This window comes from Hoplias malabaricus, chromosome 7, assembly GCF_029633855.1.
Source record: "Hoplias malabaricus isolate fHopMal1 chromosome 7, fHopMal1.hap1, whole genome shotgun sequence".
In the NCBI taxonomy this organism is placed as follows: domain Eukaryota; kingdom Metazoa; phylum Chordata; class Actinopteri; order Characiformes; family Erythrinidae; genus Hoplias; species Hoplias malabaricus.
This window is the reverse complement of record NC_089806.1, coordinates 27,133,666-27,143,288: the sequence shown is the minus strand read 5'-3', so window position 1 is coordinate 27,143,288 and position 9,623 is coordinate 27,133,666. Positions and strand designations below refer to the sequence as shown.

General features: G+C 38.9%; 1 long non-coding RNA gene across 1 annotated transcript; it reads left to right on the top strand.

Annotated features, from left to right (window-relative positions):
- Positions 1-912: 912 nt before the first annotated feature.
- LOC136701550 (uncharacterized) lies at positions 913-6,864 on the top strand. The gene is made up of 3 exons (XR_010803815.1): positions 913-1,023; positions 1,127-1,241; positions 6,247-6,864. It is a non-coding gene; the product is annotated as an uncharacterized lncRNA (long non-coding RNA).
- Positions 6,865-9,623: the final 2,759 nt, after the last annotated feature.

Below are 9,623 nucleotides of genomic sequence, written 5' to 3'. Positions count from 1 at the left end.
AAGTGTCCGTAGGTGTGAGTGAATGTGTGTGTGTGTGTGTCTGTGTTGCCCTGTGAAGGACTGGCGCCCCCTCCAGGGTGTGTTCCCGCCTTGCGCCCAGTGATTCCAGGTGGGCTCTGGAGCTACCGCGACCCTGAATTGGATAAGCCGTTACAGATAATGAATGAATGAATGAATGTTCCCAAAATTAAATAAATAAATAAATAAAAATAGAGGGCGGCACGGTGGCGCAGCAAGTAGTGTCCCAGTCACACAGCTCCAGGGATCTGGAGGTTGTGGGTTCGATTCCCTCTCCGTGTGACTATCTGTGAGCAGTTTGTGTGTTCTCCCCGAGTCTGAGTGGGTTTCCTCCGGCATGCCCACGAGGCTCCATCGCGTTACTGCTCAGACTCGTACAATAAACTAAAACCTTATGCATCGTAGTCAGGGGCCACACTGACGGAGTCGTCATGTTGTGGATGCGTTTAATAAATAATTCTGTTCACTTCACTGACTGCTTCTTTCACAAATCACTCATGGCGCACTGTTAGTCTGTCTGCCTACATATTATAATAAATATTATATAATTATATTATTATATAATATATATTATATAATTCTCTGAATTATATAGACCTTTTTTTACTCAGATATTCTGAGATTTTTTTCAGAATTATTCCGAGATTTTTCTCAGAATTAATCTGAATTTTTTCCCCAGAATTATTCTGAGAATATTCTCAGAATTCTGACTTTATTCTCAGAATTTTTTCCCCCAACGCAGTGGCCCTAAAACTCAGTCGTATGTTTCAACACTCAGAGATTAATTATTTTATTTTGAATGTAGGAGACTTTTATTTTGGTGTTGATCTGTGTTGGGGTCTTATTTGGTTTATCCTGGCTGTTTGCAACTGACCTGCGCCCAAGCATGTGGATGGCTCATGCCTTTGCTAAATGTTCAATCAGGTTCTGTTCTGGTTTTTTTTTTTACCAAATTCTGCCGTTGTGTTCTTCCAGTTGTCTGCTTAAACAGTCCTGAACATAGTGGTGGGTAAATACACTACAGGGTTGAGTATAGAGTCTTTCTTTAAAATAGATTTTTTAAAAATTATATTGTACTTTGTGCTGTTTTTGCATTTGTTTCTTGCAGACAATGTCATGTCACTCTGAGAAGGAACCAGGGAGTAATTCTTTTACTGACTGCTCCTCTCAGAAGATTTGTGATCAACAAAGAAAATCAAACATAAAGAAGACAAGCATTCTATGTAATGTTAAGTGTTTTTGAGAGTTCAGCCTTAGTTTGTTAATTTGTAATAATTAAAATTGTTATTAATGTATTAGTATTATTAGTTTTTCAAAATTTGAAAAATACAACAGGTAGTGTCGCACTCACACAGTCCTGGGGTGGTGTTGTCAAGCCCCGCTCTGGGTAACTGTGAAGAGTTTGGTGTGTTCTCCCCATGTCTGTGTGGGTTTCCTCCCATGGTCCAAAAACATGTTGGTAGGTGGATTGACTACTCGAAAAAAAGTGTCCCTATGTGTGTGAGTTAAAGTGGCTCTCATACTATAGTCAGTAGGTTATTCAACCTAAACACAAAACGTAAATAAAATCAATGTTTTGCAAATGGATCAAATCCTGCCATGCACTGAATTATTCTGGGTGAGCTCTTTACCCATCATGACCATTATCAGAATGAAGCAGTTAGAGGACATGGATGAAATAATTAATTTATTTTTACTACATTTTATAATTTAAATGTAACCTTTTGGATCTAGCTCTAACACAGAAAATTAACGTCAGAACAGAATTTAATTGCTCTTACAAGAAATCCCACTTAAGCCCAATAGGTGGCAGATATGCCCATCATATATTTTGGCGAATATATATTGACTGTGGTGAGAGTGCAGTGGAGACAGAAGACGGTAGCTCCCTAAAATCAGGTTTTAAGAGCAATCCAGCTGAGAGGAGACGTCTGGGACACTGGGAACTAAACTGAAAAACAGACTCTAAAAACGGGATAACACTAGAAACTGGAGAAGAACAGACTGATGCTGCTAACTGTGGGCAACTTAACGAATGTAGAACAACATAGGGGAAATAATAGAAGAAAGTTGACTGTTTTAAGGGTCATACAAGCAAGTAAAAACAAGCAAGTATCTCTTACATATAACAAACTACTGCATTGACATTATATATATATATAGGACAGTGGCTGTGTTCAAATATTTTTAGTAAACTAAAAACCGACAAAAATGTAGATACATGTATTTATTTGGACAGCAATGCTATGCTGAACCTGAACTTAAAAAAATTAAATGTACAAAAGTTGATTTTTTCCACGTAGTGAATACTGCAGAAAAATACTGTAGAAGATGTTTATTTTCAGTTCAAATGTGTGTCATTTGAATATGTCCATACATCTAAACCCGACTATAAAGTATGATCAGAAGAAAAAGAAAAAACAAGAAAGTGTGAGAGATGGTTGTTCCCAAGTTGGCTGGCTACAAATGGATAAGATAATGTTCTAATGGATTCACCCAGTAGTCATGACTTTTACTGTGCTATGCATACATTTACAATTATACTATTTAGCAGGCACTAATCTCCAGAGCAAATGAGATTAATTTTCTGTTCAAATCAAGAGCAAGGTTTTGAAGTTGGTGGTCAAATCTGAAGTGAAGCAGAAGGGTGGCCCGTGAGTTCATTAATAATCATATTTTTCTATTTATAAATTTGATCAAGAACTACAAGCACAAAGACCACACAGAACAGGACAACACATTACAAATGTAGTATCAGTAGTAGTAAGATGAAAATTATGAAGAGAGGTGTTTTAAAAATTACTCTTGATTTTAACAGATTTTACCTTTGATTGAACAAAAACAAAATGAAATACTACATCCTTTCAATGGCTCCGTAAAGGTCAGTATTTTCATGCTGTGTTCTCTCCTTTTATATACTTTTTGTTTCCATAAATTTATCCCACCATTTTTGTGGTGGCTTCTCATTTATGTGTGAACCTCCTTTGACAGAGTATCAGATTTTTCCACACTGCAGCTCTTTAAATGATATTAATGCAAAGGGCCAGTAATTGAATCAGCAGCCTTTTAGCTAATGTAAGTCCAAGCTGTATATAAACAGGCTTTGGATGTTTACTAATGTTCAAATGATAGCTCTTTATTTCCTTGTGGCTTATCAATTACAGTTCATTACTGATGTACCACTTTACTGCAGGCAATCAGTAAAGGGCAGTGCATTCAAGAAGGTCTCTGGACAGAAAAGAAATAAAACTAGCAGGGGCATCATTACACCCAAATTACTGGGGCACATGTTCCAGTAAATTGCAGCTGTCCCCCACTAAAATCACAGCAACAAAAAATAGGCAATTTTATCCTGTATTGTTGGGCTTGATCATTCTGGATTGTCAGAGTCTTTCTAAAAACTTGAGCATCTGTTTCAGTCAGTCAGTTGACTTTGGTTTTTGCTTGTAATAATGGACATTCGTAAGTATAAGTCAGCCACAAAGCAAGACAGCTCATAGCTTTATATTTTGATTATAGCCAGGTGTAACCTACCAAAAATACATATTATTGCACTGAAGCAGTCTGACTTTCCCTTCCCACTTCTCCAAAACATGTTAAAGGTACTTTCTGAATCGTTCAGTTCTAGACATTGTAATTTTAAGTTCTGAATGGCAGAAGGTAAATGAATACACAATTTTCTACCATTTTCACTGTATGCCATGAAAGGGAAAAATGTGGACGCAGTTTTGGCAGATGTTGTAACATATCTGTTAGTCTATTTTGTGTTTAACAGGATTTTTTCTTTACCAGATGCAAAGATGTGCCTTATGGCTGATTTGCAAGGAGAAAGGGTACAGCAATGCCCCTCTACTAAAAACACCCCTGACTCCTAGCAAAATGTGTATTTGATACAGTGACTCTTTTCATGGAAAGCAAAGTTGCACTCTGTCTTGATCATATATTTGAGTAGCCTAGCATTGATTAATTCCAGATACTCCCCAGATGTGATGAAAGCCTTACTGAAAAACTAATTTGTTTTGGTTTTGACGTTTTCCAAGCAGGACCCAATTAAATTAAGTGCTATTAAGACCTCATAATATTTAAAGCCTTCCTGCCAGCATTTGTTTTAATAAGGCCCAGAGAAAAGGCTGAGTAATTGGATGGCTTCACAAGGACAGAGCCATTGTCTTGAATGAGGGCAGCAATTACGAGAAGGCACAGGAATCATCAACCCCCACACATTTCCTTTGTGTCTCCAGAGATGTGCGCAGCAACGCATTTCTTGCATGCTTTAGCGTGTTCTAGCAGAGCAATTCAGAGAGGGATCGGCCTTGAGAAAGCAGATGAATGTTGCTGCCGTATAATCAAAATGCTCCTCTTAGAAATCCACAGCTGGAAAAATGGAATGAAAAATGTAAAATATTGACTCTTAATGTCATATGTTAATACAGTTAACTCATAATAGATTTATTGCATTTACCAAATGTGCACTTACAAATTTTTCATAATTTGTTACTAGCTTTTACAGTTATGTGCAATTTAGATTCCACCCCTGTAAGGGACAAGCTTAAATATGGTGTTAATGCAGTTATTACTTATTTGTTGATTGTAATATTTTAGAAATATATATATAACCCTAACCCATTCCTTCACTTAGCTCCCTATTGCTCACATGCTCTTAATGCTCCTTGTAATCACTATCACTATTTCTAATTCTGATTTGAATCCCCTGCTTCAGAAATGTTTGTATTTCATTATATTCAATATTTATATTTTTAATGTTCAAGTTTAGAAATGGTGACATTTTGGCTCATGCCAGTAGTGACCCCGCAAGATTCCCAGTTTTTGCATAATTACTGTAATTATGTTACGCCCCTGAGAGTGTGGATGTGGATTTTTTAGGAAAAAAAATGTACATGCTCTTTATTACTTGCTGCTGCATTACTTTATGAGTGTTGCAAGCCCAGCGCATGTTCTCTAGCTACCCACCCCCATTCCGAACCAATCACATTGTACTCAGAGAGAGGTACAACCAATCAGAAGCCAGAGTTCGTACAAGGAACAAAAAAGAGTCCATTAGACAGTATACAATTTTTTATATCCATGTTACACACTCCCTATCAACACAGATGTGGTTCTGACATCACAAGTAACGTTAATTTGGTGCACCCAAATCAAAGGGCATGACCCAGAACAATTTGCCCCTACAAGCATCCATTCTTGTAATAGTGTATATTTGTCTCTACTGATTCAACAGTCAATGGAGTGTTGCAATAGTGTATATGTGTATGTTCTGCAGTCCATGAATATTGTAGTAGTATGTATATGTTTGTGTGTGTGTGTGTGTGTGAGAGCACTCTGCTGGTGCAACAGTCTATGAGTGTTTCAGCAAAGCTATGAGGATGTGGTACTCAGTATCAATAGGAGAGTGCATATTGGTACTGCGGGGGGGGGTTTAAAGGTTGGTAGGGTCCATCCATGCTCTCATTGCACATGCTACATTATCAGGTGCAAGCTGATGGTGGTGACTGTCATTTCCTGAGAGTAATGCAAGGTAACAGACTGGGATACCAAGTTGATGGTAGGTGAACAGCTTTGGTGCTCTTCTTTCCCTTCTGGGTCACAGACATTCTTCACACGGTAACACACACACACACAATCACACCTACGGACACTTTTGAGTCGCCAATCCACCTACCAACGTGTGTTTTTGGACTGTGGGAGGAAACTGGAGCACCCGGAGGAAACCCACGCAAACACGGGGAGAACACACCAATACCACCCCTGTGTAAAAATTTGATTTACAAATTCACCTGCAATGGTGTCTACTGGATCTATTTTGCTGCCCTCAGCAGACACAATATGCCCTAGATAACAGATTTCCCATTTGAAAATTTAGCATTTGCTTGGCTTCAATTTAATATAATAACTGCCTTAGCTTCTGTAACACCATCCTGACATCATTAACATGACCAAGAACTTAGCACATTGTTCCAAAATTTTCCAATACTTACCACAGCAGAGGCATAAGGGGTGTTTGATTTTGTTACCCAACCCTGTGCACTGAGGTCATATAAATAGTGTTTCATATCCTTGTTTAATGACTCAAGTAAGCTTTTGCAACAGGCTCAGTTACTTTCAATGAGATGTTAAGTTGCAAATTACTTAAGCAGCCAATGTCTTCATCTGATTTTGAAAATTAATTGGACTCTTCTCTAAACATGTTCTGTACCATTTCTCGGTCAGGACTAATCAAGATGGCTCAAATCAACTGGAGGTTTCCACACATCACCAGTGGTCTTGGCTTTCTTACTCCCACATCGTTTGCTGCAAGCTGTTCTAATGGGTGACACCCCTCTAATATGAGTGCTGGATAACCTCCCCAAATTGGCAGCACGGCTCCTACAACTATCTTCCCAGGCTTCATAATATCATGATTTGTGGGATTCTGCACATTAACAATGATAACTGGCTTTACATCCTTCTGTAACTTAACTTGTGCCTCTGGGAATTCAAGTCCATCCGGCCACTGTGTGTTGACAGGAGACTCAAACAGCAAAGTGACCTCTTCAGGTAATGGTTGTGTCTGTACACAACACTCAACCTGAAGGAAGATGTGCTTTGGTACATTGGCAGCTTGTTTTATTGTCTTAACATCATATTCAACCATTCAGGCAATGCTCACCTGTTCCTCTAAGGCTTGTGCTTTGCTCAGCTTAAGACCTGGAAAGCTGCTCTAATGCTTAGAGCTAGTTGTTCCTTTTTAGCTGCATTGTCTGGTTTTAAATCTCGGACCATTATACGTCCAATCACATTAGAGTCTATGATTGGTTGAGCTAGAGTATCACCTCTCATTAATAGTGCAGGTACAATTAATTCTGAAGTGGGTGCACCCCTGAAACCAGCTTGAAAGTCATAGGGCATACTTTTTTGCTGCCACTACATTCAGTGTGTCCTCTGCATACAAAATCTCAGAAAGGGCTCTCAGTCTGACACCTGGTAAGTGTGCTGTTTTCCACTGCTCATCCATGATAGTTACCTGTGATCCCGAATACCACATTGCTCTAACCATTTAACCCTGGATATAGAAATGTATAAGATATTTTGTTCCAATAAATGAAGTCATTCATTCATTCATTCATTCATTATCTGTAACCGCCTATCCAGTTCTAGGTGATTGGATGCAAGGCAGGAATACACCCTGGAGGGGGCACCAGTCATTCTAAATGAAGCCATTCTAACCCCATTTGATTTTCTGTGAACTTTTGTGTGAGTTGTCATACAAGAGGGTAATGCACATTGTTGCTTGTGGACAGTCCAATGGTTTGCTTGACATGCCTTAGAAAAATATAATACCATTTTAAACTGTGAACACTGCCTCAGTTTGACCAGTTTTCCCTTTTCTCTGCAGTATACACACTCTTGGGACAGGACATTACAATGTAGTTGGCCACTCCCTGCTCCTGTGGAAATGGCCCCTCTTCCATTTAAAGGAATATGCCTTGCTTGTCTTAGTTTAGAATGTATATCAGGATGTATCTTACATTGCTTTGATTTATTCCACTTTTATTTTTGTTTGACAGGCATGACTTCTGAGTGTGTGGACTAAACAGCCACAGGTTGTTGGGGGATAACCATCTTTAAATTGTTGTCTCTCAGATTCATAGGCACATTCATTCATTCATTGTTTGTTACCACTTATCCAGTTTAGGGTCATGGTGGTTCTGGAGCCCACTCGGCGCAAGGCAGGAAGGGGGCACCAGTCCTTCAGAGGGAGACACACACATCCTAGGGGCACATTTTAGTCACCAATCCACCTAGGATTTTTGGACTGTGGGAGGAAACCAGAGCACCCAGAGGAAACCCATGCGGACATGAACAGAACACGACAGACTCCTCACAGACAGTCACATGAAGCGGGTCTTGAACCCATAACCTCCAGGTCCCTATAGGTGTACGACTGTGACACTAACTGCTGCACCATCAAAGGCACATACTATGTTCATTCTTTCAAGCAAAAGCTTACCTGTTCTAGGCAGGGCTAAAGATCATGCTTAATGTTGTCATTGTGACAGCACTGTGCCAGTCAGAATAGTGTGGAGAAACATGTTCTGTACTAGTCCTGGATCATATTTCAACCCTGACTCAGATTCCTGTAAAGCACACAGAATCTTCTTTCTCAAGTCCAAAGCAAGGTCGAGGAAAGCATGGGATTTTCTTTAATACTCTGGATCTCTGCATATATATATACTGCACTTTTATTTTGCTTCAATTTTTCATGAGCTGACCTAAAATATCTAAGAAATTTTCTATGTACACAAAAGGCCTTTTTCTCACAAATATTTTGTTTAACATTTCTCTCAAATTTCTCTAAATCTCTAAATGTTAGTGAGCACTTCTCTTCTGCCGAGATAATCCTTACAGGTGTGGCATATCAAGATGCTGATTAGACAGCATGATTTTTGCACAGGTGTGCCTTAAGCTGGCCACAATAAGGTAATAACTGTGAGGTGGATGGATTATGTCTGCATAAAGAAGTACTCACTAACATGGATTTATACAAATTTGTGAATATATTTGAGAGAAAAAGGCCTTTTGTGTGCATTGATCTTAGATCTTTGGGGTCAGCTAATGAAAAATGGGAGCACAAACAAGTGTTGCATTTATATTTTTGGTTCAGTATAACTCGGTTGCACTTCTCTCTACACTCTCAGTAAAAAGGTATGGTAAAAGTACATAATTGGTCACTAAAAGTACAAACTGGGTAAATGTACCTTTAAAGGCACAGCAGTGTTTAAAAGTCCAGTTTTGTTTAGTAAAGGTACATTACATTCTCTTCTACAGAAGGAGAGATACATGTTTGTAATCGTTCATTATAGAACTGTGTCATATAAAAAAAACAATAAAAGTCCTGGAGATGAAACAGGGCGTATGAAATCAACACAATCTTAAAATCTATAATTCTAATAAAATAAGGTACAATAATGTTCCCTAACTAAAGGTACAAATATGTACCCTTGAGGGTACCACCACAGAGACAGCAAAAGTTATCACCACAGTGACAAATTTTCTGACAGTGTATGAAGTGTAGGTAGAGTTAAATTAGCCTTCCCCTCCAAATGACAGCGCAGCTGCATACAAGGCACAACTGCACTGATAACTGCATCCACTATCTCAGGTTCAGGAAAATCCTTGTTTAAGCCATGTCCAAATATTTCAGTCTGCAGTCTCTCTAACTCTGTAGAATCCATTTTTACTTGTAGTAATGCATGCATTTATTAAAACGTGGCAGTTGCATTCTGAAATGAGCAGTAACTACAGTTCTCCTGTTACCACAGATGAGTGGTCTCCTGCACTTTTAACTGAGAATTTCACTGTCTCTCCTTACTGCCTGCAAGCAAACACCTTCCTGGATAAGTTAAGGGGATGAATGATGGCTGGACTCAACAATCATCTGTGGTAGCTGTCCCACAGTGCCTACTTGTCCCAGTGGTGCCTCCAAAATATAATGCCCCTGAGAGTGGGAATGTGAGGAAAAATATTATCTTGATATCTCATTTGAGAACTCCTTGATTGCTCCTTCTGAAGATATAAGGAGCCTTGGTGTGGTTCTGGATGGCCAG